Here is an 18468-nt window from a genome sequence, read left to right as displayed (position 1 = left end):
CTACCTGCTACGGAGAATTGCAACTCTAATTCTTTACATACCTGCCCACGGTGTGTACCTCCGAAAAGTTACATTGACAACGGACCGTCCAGCTACACTTTTCTGTCAGTGAATGTAATAGTAATAGGAGGGAAATGCAGTGACATCTTGGCATTCTTGAATGTTACTTTTAAAATCAATTACAGTTTCTACATTCTAAGAAAAAACGCCGGCACAGGTGGCCGAGAGGTTCTAGGCACTACAGTCTGGAACCGCGATATCGCTACGGTCGCAGGTTCGAATCCTGTCTCGGGCATGGATGTGTGTGCTGTCCTTAGGTTAGTTAGGTTTAGGTAGTTCTAAGTTCTAGGGAACTGACGACCTCATAAGTTAAGTCTCATAGTGCTCACAGCCATTTGAACCATTTTTTAAAGAAAAAACACTTATTTTGATCTCTCATAATTTGTAGTTCTTACTCTCACCTCGACGTGACAATATAAAACCCGTAATGATTTATCAACCCACGTAAGTGGATACTTTGTGTGGACCTTTCAAGAGAAAATAGATTTTATTTTATCATACCACAGAAAACATAAGAGGATCCACTCTTCTGTTGTTTCCAGCTTGTTTGCGGTCTATTACTCTCTCTCATGTACTCTCCCTTTTCTGAGGGTTTTTCTACGCACCATGGAAGTTCGCTCTGTATACTTAAATTGGTTGAATAATTATTCTTAATGTGTAATATACAGTGACATGACCAAGTCATGGGATAGTGATACGCAGCCGGCCTTGTGACCGAGCGGTTCTTGGCGCTTCAGTCTGGAACCGTGCGACCATTATGGTCGCAGGTTCGAATCCTGCCACGGGCATGGATGTGTGTGATGTCCTTAGGGTAGTTAGGTTTAAGTAGTTATAAGTTCTAGGGGAGTGATGACCTCAAATGTTAAGTCCCATAGTGATCAGATCCTTTGAAACCATTTAGTGATACGCACGTAAACAGATGGCGGCTTTATCGTAAACAAATGGTATAAAAGTCAAGTGCATTGACGGAGCTGTCATTTTTACTCATATGATTCGTATGGGACGGTTTCCGACGTGATTACGGCTGCACGACTGTAATTAACAGATACTGAACGCGGAATGGTAGTTGGACCTAGACGCATGGTACATTCCATTTTGGAAAGCAATAGGTAATTCAATATTCTGAGACCCGCAGGGTCAAGAGATACCGAGAATACCAAATTTCAGGCATTACCTGATTCCACGTGCAACGCAGTGGCCGACAGCCTTCACTTAACGACCGAGAGCAGCATGTTTGTATACAGATATCAGTGCTAACAGACAAGCAACACTGCGTGAAATAACCACAGAAATCAATGTAGGTCGGTCTAAGAACATATTCGTTAGGACACAGCGGTGAAATTTGCGTTAATGGGCTATGGCAGTAGACGACCGACGTGAGTACCATTGCTAATAGCACATCGTCTGCAGCGGCTGTCCTGGGTTCATGACCATATCGGTTGGACCCTAGCGACTGGAAAACCGTGGGCTGGTCAGATGAGGCCCATTTCAGTCGGTACGTGCTGGTGGTAGGTTTCGAGCGTCACGCAGTCCCGACGAAGCCACGGACCCAATTGTCAACAAGGCACTGTTGTGACGCTACAACGCAGTCCTCGCTATGAATTTTTTCGCGTACTTATCACATGAAACTATTTGTATACGATGTATTGTCTAGTGTAAGTATGTATTCTAAATACTATGTTTAAATTAAGTAATATTTAACACCGGCAAGTCAGGGCATGTTTAGTTTACGTTGAAGTCAGAGAGATTGTTTTGTCGTGTCGCTGGGCGCTGGAGCGCGCCAGCGGGCTGTAGTAGCAGTGACGCCGTGTTCGGAGTAAGACGTACAGTCGAGTGCTGCTGTTCCTAGCTGTGTTACATCTAACGGCTAGTGTGTGGGTCTTAGTACGACGGGAAAGTAATGGTCGGCATATCTGGAAGCATGGCCGTGCAAGTTATTATGGATTAATGGGCATAGTACTGAAGAAACGAGGGCTTAAATGTGAAGCGCACTGGAGGCGCAAGTCGCAACAGTAAAAGCCCGCTACCACATTGCGTCGCCGCAGTGGACAACGAGGGCAGTAAGATCTACGTCCTTTTCGTAGTATAAAATTGTAGAAGGCTTGCCAGTGACTGTGCTTTTCTCTGAAGTTGAACGATTAATGACAAGCACTTTTAACCGAAGTGTTGCAGCTACATTCCACCCGACAATAACACCGAGTAGGTTCCTTCCGATCCTTACCTTACTGAACCGAGTGTGTCAAGCCATTATCAAGAGAAAATATGTTAATTATCAAATTATTTGCATAGACGGTGAAGAGTAAATTTCAGACTGTTTTGAACGATTGGTTATCGTAGTTAATTGTTGCATTTAATAAGCTTACGCCAACCGTAGTAACTTAATAATAGACTGAAGTAATAAATTTGATTATTAAGATTTATTTCAACGCATATTCAGCTGCAGTTAGTTCAAGGATATTTCATGAAACTATAAAGCTTAATCCACCTGACAATCCCCCAATTAATGAATTATTATCATTCAAAACATAGTTAATCAATTATTGGCATTATATTTCATTATCAGTAGATTAAACTGTGCAATATACGTAATTTTAAAGACAGAATGACAGTCCATTATTCAAAATCTCGATGAATAATTATCTGTGCTGTCAGCATTGCACTTAGGTGTCAAATTATGAACAAAATAATTATCAAAATACTTATTGAAAGTAAACCATTAATGTTTAAGTGTAGTTAGATGGTTATGACATTATTTTATATGACTACTGAGCCTGACACAGCACTTATGTAAAAGTTAAAGTTCCACCTGCTGCTCTACGAACAGGTGAACTTTATTTTTGACACATCTATTCACGTACTTAACAGTAATGTCGCTCATCAGTTGAGCTGGCGACCGATTTTTTAATTGCTTTCACAACTTAACCATTTCTTTCGGCAAAATTTCCACCAGCAAAATTTATTTCCAAATTATTTCCATAATTTCATTTACCGATCGTTATTGAATGAAATTACTCCTTCAATAACGATCAAGTTATAACGTCTCCTGTATCCCGAGGAATAATCATTATTTACTTCGGATTCGGATGCCTTATCCTGACACGGGTCAAAATTCATAATTCACGGTCATTGTTAACTTGTAATTCCGAAAATTCCGGGAAGCAGGGGGGTGTTATACTGTGCAAGCTGGTGCTGGTTCGGTAATGGTGTGGGATTCGTTTGCACGGAATGGACTGAGTCCTCTGGTCCAACTAAACCGATCACTGCTTGTATATGGCTATGTTTGGCTATTGGAGATAACTTGCAGCCAAAGAACGGGGGAATTTTTATGGAAGACAATGCACCATGTCACCGAGTCACAACTGTTCGCTGCTGGTTTGCAGATGATGCTGCCGCGTATCGTCTAGTAAAGTCATCAGAAGATCAAAACCAATTGGAAAACAATTTAGATAAGATATATGCATGGTGCGAAAATCGGCAATTGAGTCTAAATAATGAAAAGCGTGAGGTCATCCACAAGAGTGCTAAAATAAATTTGTTGAACTTGGATTTCCGATAAATTCAACTGTTACTTCAATCGAGCGCGTTGTTTATGAGTATTGTAAATTAGCACCCCAAGTTAGGAAACAGAGTAAATCCATCTTCAAGTAACATTTTTTGCAGCGACCCTACATCTTTCTACACGATTTCCTCAGGTACCAAACGAAAATTTAAAGTAAACTTTTCCTCCTGGGAGGAAAGAGTCAGTGACTCACCCCGCGTCAACCAGACGAATGCCCACAGCACTGTGACCGACCAAGTGAGGGTAAGCGGTTTGTGTGTCAGCCGACCTTACCGTGTTATACAGTGACAGCGCGTCCACCGACTGCAGGAAAGCCAGCAGCTCCGTGGAGTTCCCCGTCTGCAGACCGAGCTCTGCGCCGATGCAGAAGGCGGTCTCGCGGTTGTTGATCTCGCCTTGCCCTCCTCCGATCGCAGAGCCGCTCTGCGAAATGGCCGCCCTGAACAGACCTGCGACAGAAAGCGCGGCGTGTGGCAGTGTGACGGACTTGCTCTGAGACCCTCACTGAGACAAGTAAGTAACGCTCAAAGGTACGAGATATGACGCACTTGGTCTCTCTTAATGTGGCCAGCGACTAGTAACAGCATATAACCGAACATGTCGAGTACGAACAGCTAGTACAACGTCAGAGTGAGTACCAAGCTTGCGTATTAAGTCTTTTGATCGAGCGTGAATCAGTTGACGACTAGATTATTAGAAAATGAGACCCATTGCAATTTTCAATTTATTTGTTCGTAAAGAGAACAATTATAGTGGGTGAATTAGAGACTTTTAATTATTTATGTTGATATTATTTTCCATTAAGCGTCTGGCAGGGCAGACTGAGTGAACAAGTAGCAGTATGGAGAATTTAGCATGCTGGAGCCTTTTTCTGAACGTCTCATGAGAGAAGAAAACACTGCGTAGATTCTCCGACAGGGGACCTCAAGGGAAAAATGAGGACTGTTTGTGTGCTGACCTAGTGCCATTTGCACCGACTAATTACTATATGATTGTAATAGAAATGTAAATACCGCGTGGACTGCAAATGAGTACCCCTACTAGTAATAGAAAAGAACGGAAAGCTGAAAGGTGGAAGGAGTATGTAGTTTACAAGGGAGATGAAACTGAAGACAATATAATGGAAAGGGAAGTGGGCGTACATAAACATGAGATGGGAGATATGACACTACGAGAAGAATCTGACAGAGCACATAAAGATGTAAGTCGAAACGAGACCACTGGAGTAGACGACGCCTGAAATCCGCGTCCTGTTACCCTGATTTAGGTTTTTCGTGATTTCTCTAAATCGCTTCAGACAAATACCGGGACGGTTCCTTTGAAAGGGCATGCCTGATTCTTCCTTTCCCATCCTTTCCTCGCTGTTTGGCCCCCTCCCCCTAAATGAACTAACCAACCACACAACTAGAGTAGACGACACTCCGTCAGAACTACTGATAGCCTTGGGGGAGCCAGCCATTGCAGAACTATTCCATCTGGTGTGCAAGGCGTATGAGACAGGCGAAATATGCTCAGACTTCAAAAAGAATGTAATAATTCGAATTCCAAAGAAAGTAGTTGCTGACAAGAGTGAGTATCACCGACTACCAGTTTAATAAAGCATGGTTGCAAAATAGTAACACGAATACTTTGTAGAAGGAAGAACTGGTAAAAGCCAACCTCGGAGAAGATCAGTCCGGATCCAGGAGAAATGTAGGAACAAACAAAAAAAAAAAAAAAATGGTTCAAATGGCTCTGAGCAATGACTTTACATCTATGGTCATCAGTCCCCTAGAACTTAGAACTACTTAATCCTAACTAACCTAAGGACATCACACAACACCCAGCCATCACGAGGCAGAGAAACTCCCTGTCCCCGCCGGGAATCGAACCCGGGAACCCGGGCGTGGGAAGCGAGAACGCTACGGCACGACCACGAGATGCGGGCAAAAGTAGAAACACCCGAGGGAGATCTGAACCTACAACTTCTCCTAGAGAATACATTGATGAAGGACAAACCTATGTGTATGGCATTTGTAGACTTGATGAGAGGTTTTGAGAATGTTGAGTGGAATACTCCCTTTGAAATTCTGAAGGTAGCAGTGCTAAAACATAGGAAACAAAAGGCAGTTATAAGGTTCGAGGGGCATGAAAGGGAACCCTGGTTGAGAGGGGAGTGAGACAGAGTTCTAACCTGTCCCAGGCGTTATTCAATCTGCACATTGAAACAGCAGTAAAGGAAACGAAAGAAAATTTTTAAGTGGGAATTAAATTTCAGGAAAAAGAAATAAAAACTTTGAGGTTTTCCGATGACATTGTCATTCTGTCAGACAAAACAAAGGACTTGGTAGAGCAGCTGAACGGAATTGACAGTATCTTGAATGGAGGATATAAGATGAACATAAAAAAAGCAAACAAGGATAATTGAATGTATTCAAATTAAATCAGTTGCTGCTAAGGGAATTGAATTGAAAACGAGACTCTAGGAGTAGTAGATGTGTTTTCCTATTTGAGCATCAAAATAACTGATGATAGCCGAAACAGAGAAGAGAGAAAATTCAGACAGGGAAAGCCAAGAAAAGCATTTCTGAAAAAGAGAAATCTGTTGACAGCGATTATAGATTCAAGTGTTAGGAAGTCTTTTCTGAAGCTATTTGTCTGGAGTGCAGCCACGTATGCAAGTGTAACACGGACGATAAGCATTACAGACAAGAAGAGAACAGAAGTTTTTAAAATTTGCTTCTACAGAAGAGTGTTAAAGAATAGACGGGTAGATCGCGTAATTGGCGAGGAGGTAGTGAACAGAATTGGGGAGAAAATAAATTTGTGGCAGAGCTTGACGGTAAGACAAAGGTACAGTGTGGGTTGTGATTATCGTATGGCAGCCTAACCTGGTAGCTGTGCTGACACGTTAATGTGGAACTGATTTATGCTGGAAAAAAATAGGACCAATTTTGGCCACCAAGTGGAGCGTCAGGTCTTAAATGGCTACACAGGATAATTGAAATGGCCTGGGAGTCGGGAAAGGTTCCATCAGACTGGACAAATGCAGTAATCACACCAATCTTTAAACATGGAAACAGAAAAGATTGTAACAACTACAGAGGTATCTCTTTAATCAGCGTTGTGGGTAAAATCTTCTCAGGTACTGTTGGAGGGAAAGTGCGAGTATTAGTTGAGGAACAATTGGATGAAAATCAGTGTGGGTTTAGGCCTCTTAGAGGTTGTGAGGACCAGAGCCTTAGCTTACGGCAAATAATGGAGAAGTGTTATGAGTGGAACAGGTAACTGTATCTATGCTTTATAGATCTAGAAAAGGCATATGACCGGGTTCCTAGGAGGAAGTTATTGTCTGTTTTACGAGATTATGGAATAGGAGGCAAACTTTTGCAAGCCATTAAAGGTCTTTACATGGATAGCTAGGCAGCAGTTAGAGTTGACGGTAAATTGAGTTCATGGTTCTGAGTAGTTTCAGGGGTAAGACAAGACTGCAACCTGTCTCCACTGTTGTTCATATTATTTATGGATCATATGTTGAAAACAATAGACTGGCTGGGTGAGATTAAGATATGTGAACACAAAATAAGCAGTCTTGCATATGCGGATGACTTAGTTGTGATGGCACATTCGATTCAAAGTTTGCAAAGTAATATTTCAGAGCTAGATCAGAAATGTAAGGACTGTGGTATGAAGATTAGCATCTCCAAAACGAAAGTAATGTCAGTGGGAAAGAAATATAAACGGATTTAGTGCCAAATAGGAGGAACAAAGTTAGAACAGGTGGACAGTTTCAAGTACTTAGGATGCATATTCTCACAGGATGGCAACATAGTGAAAGAACTGGAAGCGAGGTGTAGCAAAGCTAATGCAGTGAGCGCTCAGCTACGATCTACTCTCTTCTGCAAGAAGGAAGTCAGTACCAAGACTATCTGTGCACCGTTCAATCTTTCGACCAACTTTGTTGTATGGGAGCGAAAGCTGGGTGGATTCAGGTTACCTTATCAACAAGGTTGAGGTTACGGATATGAAAGTAGCTAGGATGATTGCAGGTACTAGTAGATGGGAACAATGGCAGGAGGGTGTCCACAATGAGGAAATCAAAGATAAACTGAGAATGAACTCTATAGATGTAGCAGTCAGGATGAACAGGCTTAGATGGTGGGGTCATGTTACACGCATGGGAGAAGCAAGGTTATCCAAGAGACTCATGGGTTCAGCAGTAGAGGGTAGGAGGAGTCGGGGCAGACCAAGGAGAAGGTACCTGGATTCGGTTAAGAATGATTTTGAAGTAATAGGTTTAACATCAGAAGAGGCACCAATGTTAGCACTGAATAGGGGATCATGGAGGAATTTTATAAGGGGGCTACGCTCCAGACTGAACACTGAAAGGCATAATCAGTCTTCAATGATGATGATGATGAGTGAAACTCTGGCACTGTACATTGTTTTGGTGAAGCGGTGACATGTACTCTGTCATTTGATAAGCCATAACCTGAGTGAATATTATGGCTGCTGAGAAGAGAGGCTGAGCGCTGTTGGTGAACTTTTTGAGGTGAACGACAACAAGTAAATTGCTGCACTGAGGGTGTATCACCGAATGAGTGTGTGTAATCTACTATTTTCCTTGGAGACAGGCGACACTTCGTGTAGCTCGCCCAGTGAAAGATCTGATTAATGGAACCTTCCATGAACGTGTTATCTCAGCAGCCTTCCAGATGCCTGGCTTGCAAGATCATGTGATCTGTAGTGTCGCGGAGTAGTAAAGAGTTGGGAACGTGGAATATTTTCAAAGTTTCGTTACCTATGCTGAGAGCCAGAGGCAGTAGGTTAGCCAAGAGGTAAGAGGATTACACATATATCGCATATATCGGAATGTGTCGTCACGCAGGGGCAATGGCCTGGTTACACACAACAGGCGAGAGAGAATTGCTTAGCACATGGGTTTGTGTTAGACGGAGACTTTCGTTGAGTGTAAGACAAAGGTATAGCGTCAGCTGTATAGCATTTCACAACTTTGTGTAAGTCTGTCGCAACAACACGTAACTCTGTCACAAGAACACCTAAGGGGCGAGTACGACAGATAAGTCAACAGTATAAGTGGAATGAATGCGTTCATTACAAACGAGCATGACGTCAGGACAACACTCGTGCTTCCTTTAAATACGCCAGCTTTGATAGCAACAAGGCACTCGCAGTTAGACTTGCAGTTAGATGTGTACTGGGTCGCTGCGTACCACTCAGCTCAGTGATCAACATGTTAATCTTTATAAAGGAGATGTTGCAGTAAGGGTGACACATCCAGCAGCAGACGTGAGGTGACAGTAGCAGCTCTGGTCCTCTCTGCTGCCACTGTCAATCATCAACCCAGGATTAGCAGACATCGCGGCAGACTCGCTCGCCGCCAATGCCGACCACATCAGTGAACCGTCGTCGAGATCGTGTGGGGCCTAGGCCCTGTGCATCCGCCGTCACAACCGGGGAGCCAATGACGCTGGAGAAATGCACCCCGTTCCACCCGTCCACCGCGGACGACCCACCAGGAGGAGGAGGAAAGAAGAGGGGGGGGGGGGGATAGAGTACACTCCGCACTACGAGAACACCTCTCGTGCCGACAGCGCCGGGACTCCAACCCGGAGCCTCCTTCTGCCCGCCGCCGAGCCGGCCGAGCAGCTAGGCGCCGCCAGCCACGCGCGGCCGAATTAAGGGCCTTCCACCAGCTACGTCACAGCACGCGGTGCTGGGCTAGCAAGACTGGTGCGGCCCGGAGCTGGTGCCGTCGCTCCGTGTCAGCGAGGACTCGGGGAATGTCGTTGATATCACCAAGCTCAGCCAGCCTGTGTTACGTGGACCACATTGTACTCAGCAGGAATAAAGGTGTTATGAATTAATAATGTTTCTTTGGCGTTTCTGACGCGTCCACAGTCATTTCCTAGCATCCTGACAACTGGAGAGGTCACCGCTCGGCTATCCAGTTCACCGTAGGCGACCGGGACCACCGGGGCGCCTACAGATCTGAGTCCATGTGACTTCTGAACTTTAGGATATCTAAATGACCGCATTTACAGGGACAAGTTTGGTCTCTAACCAACCTGGAAGACAGTAAACGGGAACACGTTGCTCATATTCCACTTGAACTGCTGCCGGCAACAGTCGTTTTACAGATGCAGCAACTCGTCCAAGTCTCCAGTGCTCGAACAAACTGTGTAAGACCAACATTATGCACTTCGCCTTTGTCTGACCTTTTCTGCCTTTGTCTCATTCCTAAAACATTTCTGTATCTTTTGCTAGCAGTCACACTGCCAGATTTGGACCCTGTGGCCAATATTGGAACTAAATTTTTCCAAAGCAAATTGGTTCTTCATTAATGTTTTAGCATATGTACCAAATTTTGGTCCAATACGATAGTTACAGACAACAGTGGGCCTCCAAGGATATCCGCACTGTCCAGTAGATTGCAGTAGTTATTAAGGGATTAAGAGAGCACTGCGGAGAGCTGGATCAAACCAGTGTTAGGGCTGCAGACCACAACCAAAACGTATGTGCGAGTGCTGCCGGTACTCACCTCTGGACAGCGCGGAGTAGACGTGCAGCTCGACGCTGGAGCCGCCCGCGCTCTGCCCGAAGATGGTCACCTTGTCCGGGTCGCCACCCATCACCCGGATGTTGGCCCTCACCCAGCGCATCGCCGCCGCCTGGTCCTTGAACGCGTTGTTCCCTGCCGCCACGGTATCGTCCAGACCCAGCAGGCCTGAGGAATACAGCGATTCTCTTTAGTACGCCCAGCAAATGCAGCTTACCCCACCAACCAGCAAAGTTCCGCCGTCGTCTGCTTTTGCGTCGACAAGAAACGGGCGAGGATAGCCTCACCTCAGTCCCTCTCCAACATCATACCACTCCCATTTTCGTGCGTGCAGTCAGCTGAGGTTTCTTTCTGTGAACTTTTCGTTTGCATAGGTTATAAAATTCTACTTGACAAACAAAAATTACACAGAAAACATTGCAAATGATAACGGTTTAATGAGAGCGCCAACCCAGCCGTGCCGGACCCAGACACAGCTGATCGCTACGTTCACAAACTTTTAATTGATTCAGTGTTAAACAAACAAAAATGACCTCATCATTGTATCAGTAGTGCACATTAATGCCATTACACTAAACGAAGCAATGTATGAAAATTCCACGTTTTCAGCTAATTAAGTACAATAGAGTCACTACAAAAATAAAAAGGTGATTGAAGGAGTTAGTTCAGTGTATATCGGTCATTGTGTTACTCTGCCTATTTTAAAAATTTTAATTATCTGTTTACTATAGAAATTTCTCCCAGGGAATTGCAGGTAAAATAAGTAACTTACGTGTTCAACAGAAGCGTGGGCTAACAAAATCACGGACTCAACTGAATCTCCAGCTGTCAGTAAGAAAAATAACTATTCTAGCAATACATTCGTTTCCAGCTTGCTTCTCTCACTACCCGCACATTATGAGAATTATTTCAGGACTTTCTGAACAAGCTATAGCGGAACTGAAACGTAATTGTTAGTTCAGTGACATGCATATATTTCAGTTTATCATCTAGCTATAACAAAACACTGAGTTCACTCACTCCTGTTCATCTGGTGCATCAGTTGTTGGTAAGAGCCTGTTTGCTGTACAGAATGTTTTCTCTAAATTTAGGTTCAAAAACGGTTCAAATGGCTCTGAGCACTATGGGACTTAACATCTGAGGTTATCAGTCGCCTAGACCTAGAACTACTTAAACCTGACTAACCTCAGGACATCACACACATACATGCCCGAGGCAGGATTCGAACCTGAGACCGTAGCAGCAGCCCAGGTCCGGACTGAAGCGCCTAGAACCGTTCGGCGACAGCGGCTGGGTCTAAATTTAGGAAGAATTTTCATCTCTTTCTCCACACATCTGTAAAAGGCGCATCGTCCATGGCAGTAATTTTTGAATGATTGGTTAGAGTCCACTCCCACTCCTTATAAATGTGAATGACCTTCCATCTAACGTTGATCTAGCAAAATTCATAAATTTTGGAAATGGTGTTAGTGTTATGATAAAACAAAATGGAGGAAAAGCAATAGAGATAATTGTTGACGTTCTTCAAACCATTATTAAGGGATTGACTCTTCCTAAATTTTGAGAAAGCAGACTGTATTCATTTCTGTACAGTAAACAGAATCTTCTGAACAACTGAAGCACCAGACGAATTTGACTGAGTGAACACGGTAGAATGATCCAGATATGTGTTTATTACGGACTGATGATAACTTGAACAAGATGCATTTCACTGAACACACAATTACAATTAAGTTCAGCTACAGTATGTTCACAACAACCTGAAAGAATAGTGTGGAGACAGCGGGAGAAACATGCTCCGTCCGACGATTCCCAGGCCAGAAGGGCAGAGGTGTTTCAGGAAGGAGAAGCTGCGCTTTCGTCCGTCACCGTTGCCACTGGTTTGTCACGACACGCCGCTACTGTCAATCGTAATCGCTACCATTCACACGTCTACGGAGTGTTGGATCGGCAGTGTTTGAAACGGCTGGACACACGACATTAGCGGGCTGAAGTCGATTGACTTGTACCGCGTTTTGCTGATTCAGAACAAGGGAGCCCTGGTTCAGGGCGTGAATAAACAGTACTTTTTCTTCGTTACAAATTTTCTAAACAATCTGATCAACCTCCCAACACATATTCCGTATTTCCATCCAAAAATGTCTTTCGGAGTAATTCAGAAACTATCCATTATACAAAAAGCAGCAGTGAAAATGGTTGATGCTCACATGCACTTGTGGTCGAACGGTTCTAGGCACTTCAGTCCGGAACCGCGCTGCTGCTACGGTCGCAGGTTCGACTGCTGCCTCCGTCATGGATGTGTGTGATGTCCTTAGGTTAGTTAGGTTTAAGTAGTTCTAAGTTCTAGGGGACTGATGACCACAGATGTTAAGTCCCATGGTTCTCAGAGACATTTGAACCATTTGAACCATACGCACTCATCTCGAAGCTATATATTCAAGGAGGAGCATTTCAACTGCACCTTCACGCAAGTAATTTCAGAAGCCTATTCATGTCTGTACCTACAACACTAGAACAAACGTTTCTTCTGTTACCAATTATTAAAGCTGTCGGTGGCTCAGAAAAGAGTTCAATGTGCATCTACAGACGAATTATTGTTTCAAAACTAGTACCATACAAATAAAAATGAAAATAACATGTGCTCCGAAGTTAAAACTAATCATGTACACATATCCTGTACACTAACTCTTTGCACATCATTTGGGTAATCAAAAATGTTCAAATGTGTGTGACATCTTATGCGACTTATCTGCTAAGGTAATCAGTCCCTATGCTTACACACTACTTAACCTAAATTATCCTAAGTACAAAGACACACAACCATGCCCGAGGGAGGACTCGAACCTCCGCCGAGATCAGCCGCACAGTCCATGACTGTAGGGCCGTAGACAGCTCGACTAATCCCACGCGGCTTGGGTAATGAAACCATTCGTATGATCTACGGAACTTGATGCGCCGTGCGTGGCTCGTGTTCCCGCCATCATGTATTTTACACCCTGTTTTAAAGTACTCCCATCCCAATTTAAATTATTTCTGTCACTGAGTTGCTGCTTTGCCTGATCGTGAGCGGTGCTAGCAAGGTGTATCGATGAATCCCCTCTCGTAGTATCTTTGCTTGACTGCTATTACTTCCCGATAGTTGTCTGTCGTAAGCCAGAGTTGGGACAGTGAGTTCGGGTCTGCCAGTCAGTTGGGACGTGTCTGGGGCGCAGTCCGGACCTGCCTGTCGGAGAGTTGCAATGCGGCAGTAGTGCAGTCGGGTTGGAGCAGCAGTGAGGTCTGCGTCGACATGGCTGTTTTCCTGTGAGCAACAGCGAGTGTTTCTATTGCTGAAATTTTGCCGCCCTGCGGTGCAATTAACTATATTGGTTGACTACAATTTAAGTGTACCAGCGGAATTTTCTGCCTTGTGGTCGTTACGGTTCTGGTTACCTGCCCTGCCACTGACGTAAATCCAGGCAGTGTTCCTTTTGGGTGAAGTTAACTGTATTACCGTGTTTCAAATTCAAGTGTACCAGCGGAATTTTCTGCCTTGTGAGCGTTGGTGCTCTGGCTACCTGCCCTGGCCACTAACGTAATTTCGGCAGCGTCCTTTCCTCACCTGTTGTCGCTGTCCAACATGGTGTGTAGTTTTGACAGCTAATACATATTTCACTGTGGATAATCACGCTCCTAACCTTTTGTGTTTCAGCTCTCGTGTACTAATTGGTGGCAAGCAAATCGTTGTGTCGGTCGGTCCGTGGCTGTCCGCTGGTTGGGTTCCGACGGATCAAGCGTAGTTGGGCTCACCACCTGTCGCACCTAAGTGAACGAGGGCACACCGACCACCCTGGACGCTTCTGAGTGTCGTTTTCTTTATTGTTATTCTCACCGGTGTTTAATTGTCTGTTCATAACCTATCATAGCCAATGATTTAAAATTCTTGTTTTTACTGGACTTTACGTATTTTTTGAATTTTGCAAAGCGGATTGTGGACCTTAAGCCGCTTAAAACCTTATTCTTGAAATTACTCTTTAAGCAAAAACTTTGCGGCCCTCTGCCTTAAAAGTTTGTGGTAAAATGTTTTAAAAATTTCAAACTTAATTGTGGCCCTCAGCCGCTTGTATTGCACCTTGCATATGTTTGTTCTATCTACTTTTGCCTTGAGGCTTTCCAGCCTAACTGAGACACCATATATATATATATATATATATATATATATATATATATATATATATATATATATAATTTCCTATTTTACCTGCAATTTTGTGTGGTTAACTTTTAAGATTTCGTGTTTGGAGACCCTCAGCCGTGAAATAATTGCCTTTTGAAACTCGTAGTTTTAAAGGTTCGCCTATGTGCCGTCTTGGTTTAAAGGTGTTATTAAATTACAATAAATTACAATTATGAGTGAACCTGATCGACACATTATATGAACCTTTCCACAGTCCTAATCACTTCTTCTGCCCAGCCAGCCGGAGCCGCCGAGAAGTTCTAGGCGCTACAGTCTGGAACCGCGCGATCGCTACGGTCGAAGGTTCGGATCCTGCCTCGGACATGGATGTGTGTGATGTCCTTAGGTTAGTCAGGTTTAAGTAGCTCTAAATTCTAGGGGACTGACGACCTCAGAAGTTAAGTCACATAGTGCTCAGAGCCATTTGAACCATTTGAACCTGTTCTACCCTGCGGGTTTAACGGGCGTCTCACTTGAAATCAAACTAACTTCTTCTCGCACAACCAGCAGATACCCTTGGAGTGTCGAATTTACTTGTTGCCACATCGGAGACATGAAAATGCGACAGCCAAAGTACGTAAGATGCGCTACTTTGGAGAGTCAGCTGACGGAGAGTGTGACAGGATGTGACCTTTTGCGACGTTAGCAGTAAACTCTCCGCTTACCCATGACGCCGAGACGGTAGTTCAGAGTGACGAGAATGACGCCATGTTCCACCAGAAAGTCCGGCCCGTAGCTTCTGGCGGAGCCGCTGCCCGTTATGAACGCTCCTCCGTAGATCCACACCATGACCGGTAGCTGGGAATCTTCAGACAGCTATGTCCAGAAACAAAAGACAGACTGACGTCACACATTATTACAAGTAATGATCCACATACTTGAACTTGTGTTTATCTTGCATGTAATTTATGAACACTACTGGCCCTTAAAATTGCTACTCCAAGAAGAAATGCAGATAGACGGGTATTCATTGGACGAATATATTATACTAGAACTGACATGTGATTACATTTTCAGGCAATTTGGGTGCATACATCCTGAGAAATCAGTACCCAGAACAACCACCTCTGGCCGTAATAAAGGCCTTCATACGCCTGGGCGTTGAGTCAAAAAGAGCTTGGATGGCGTGTAGAGGTACAGCTGACCATGCAGCTTCAACACGGTACCACAGTTCCTCAGGAGTAGTGACTGGCGTATTGTGACGAGGCAGTTACTCAGCCACCATTGACCAATTCGTGAGAGATATGTAGAATGTGCTGGCCAGAGCAGCCGTCGAACATTTTCTGTATCCAGAAAGGTCCGTGCAGGACCTGCAACATGCGGTCGTGCATTATCCTGCTGAAATGTAGGGTTTCGCAGTGATCGAATGAAGTGTAGAGCCACGGGTCGTAACACATCTGAAATGTAACGTCCACTGTTCAAAGTGCCGTCAACGCGAACAAGAGGTGACTGAGACGTGTAACCAATGGCGCCACATACCATCACGCCGGGTGATACGCCAGTATGGCGATGACGAATATACGCTTCCAATGAGCGTTCACTACGATGTCGCCAAACACGGATGCGACCATCATGATGCTGTAAACAGAACCCGGATTCATCCGAAAAATGACTTTTTGCCATTCGTGCAGCCAGGTCCGTAGTTGAATACACCATCGCAGGCGCTCCTGTCTGTGATGCAGCGTCAAGGGTAACCGCAGCCACGGTCTCCGAGCTGACAGTCCATGGTGCTGCAAACGTCGCCGAACTGTTCGTGCAGATGGTTGTTGTCTTGCAAACGTCCCCATCTGTTGACTCAGGGATCGAGACGTGGCTGCACGATCCATTACAACGATGCGGATAAGATGCCTGTCATCTCAACTGCTACTGATAAGAGGCCGTTGGAATCCAGCACGGCGTTCCGTATTACCCTCCTGAACCCACCGATTCCATATTCTGCTTACAGTCATTGGATCTCTACCAACGCGTGCAGCAATGTCGCGGTATGATAAACCGCAATCGCGATAGGCTACAATCCGACTTTTATCAAAGTCGTAAAGGTGGTGGTACGCATTTCTCCTCCTTACACAACGCATCACAACAACGTTCCACCAGGCAACGCCCGTCAACTGCTGTTTGTGTATGAGAAATCGGTTCGAAACTTTCCTCATGTCGCCACATTGTAGGTGTCACCACCGACGCCATCCTTGTGTGAATGCTCTGGAAAGCTAATCATTTGCATATCACAGCATCTTCTTCCTGTCGGTTAAATTTCGTGTCTGTAGCACGTCATCTTTATGGTGTAGCAATTTTAATGGCCAGTAGTGTAAGTTACATTATGTGCGGGGTGATTAAATTAGAAAGGACAGTTTTCAGCTGTTTATTACAGACAAACTATAAAAGAAATAAACACCGAATAGAGGAAGGTTCAAAGTTTGGACACAGCTGCGCTGCTGTTGGTTTGCAGCAACATGGTGACTACACCAGAAGAGAAATCATTCTGCAGGCTGGAATTTTCGCGAAGTCAATTCATTGTTCAAGTACAACGTGCAATGCGCTGTCGATTCATCAAGAAGCCACATCTTCACAAGCAGATTTACGGCTGACATAAAAAAACTTGGAAGTTGGTTGTATATACAAACATCTGATGAATATGTCCAGCATATCCGAGATACGTTCACAAGGATTCCTCAGACATCTACAAGACGTGTAGGCCAGGAACTTCAAATTCCTCAAACAACTTTGTGGCGTGAACTGATACGACGTTCGTATATGAAGCCTTAGAAATTTCAGTTACGGTAGCAACTGTATGCCGACGACCATAACAGAAAGTAAGAGTACGGCAGAGGACGCTTTTCCCCAACGACTCACGTTTCCAGAAGAACTGACGTTTCATCTATAGCGTAACTGTAAATGTAAATTATGAGAATTTGCGGGCTTACAAAATCCTGGCATCTTCGGCAAACAAGAGTAAACGGAACTGCATGTGTTTTGCGCCGTTTCTGTTTATAAAGTTTATGGAACTTCCGTCTTTGTGGAGGAAACGCTGACAGGAACGACATATCTGGACATATTGCAAAATTACTTGTTTCAACTTCACGAAGATTCCAGTGATTTCATTTTTATGCATGACGGGGCTCTTATCCAAAGATCGTCAGGTGAAGGAATTCCTCATTTTATTTATGTAAGTGAACGATTTATTCCAAAGTGGCGATTCTTGTTACCAACTAATTTTGAATCTGTGGTAAGCTCTCTTCTCCAGATGTAACAAATGGAGCTTCAGTAGCATTCAATGGATTCCAGTTCAGTTACTATTGGTTATCTATCTAGGATATAGTCTCCCAGGAACAAAAACATGCATCTATCGTTGTTGTTTGTTGAGCATATCCATGAATTTCAGCTCTGACTAACTAGTTCCGTGACACTGCATGCACTTTGTGATTGAATCTCTTCTCTGTCCCACGTTTATTCAACTTTGGAGGAAACTATAACAGTGATGGGACACATTACCGAGTCATTCAAATTTAAAGGAAGACGGCAGTCAGTCGCAAAAATACGTAATTTATTGTAACCCTAGTTTTCGACAATAACGTAGTCATCATCGGTGCGTTACGGTAAGTGCCATATATGTATCAACATGTCAAGAACATAAACTTGTGACAAATGACACTGGCATTTACATGATCATGTACTCTTCTCGTAATGCACCGATGATGGCTATGTTGTAGTCGAAATCAAGATCCGCACTAAATTACTGGTTTTTGCGATTGAATATTATTTAAATTTGAATACTGAACGGTCTCTGTGCACAAAGGCATTCAATGGATTCCAGTTCAGTAATATTGATTATCTATGTAGGATACAATCTCCCAGGAACAAACACATGCGTCTGTCGTTGTGGTTTGTTGAGCATATCTATGACGTTTTAACTCTTACTAACTAGTTCCGTGGCACTGCATGCACTTTATGGTTCAGTCTCTTCTCTGTCTCACGTTTATTCAACTTTGGAGGAAACTATAACAGACTGAAAGATGGTGTTCCACGCATCGCATGCTGTGGTTGAATTACGCTTCCGCCCGGTCCTTTTTGACAGTC

The sequence above is a fragment of the Schistocerca gregaria genome, chromosome 1 (genome assembly GCF_023897955.1).
Source record: "Schistocerca gregaria isolate iqSchGreg1 chromosome 1, iqSchGreg1.2, whole genome shotgun sequence".
NCBI lineage: Eukaryota > Metazoa > Arthropoda > Insecta > Orthoptera > Acrididae > Schistocerca > Schistocerca gregaria.
Note: the sequence above shows the minus strand (reverse complement) of the source record.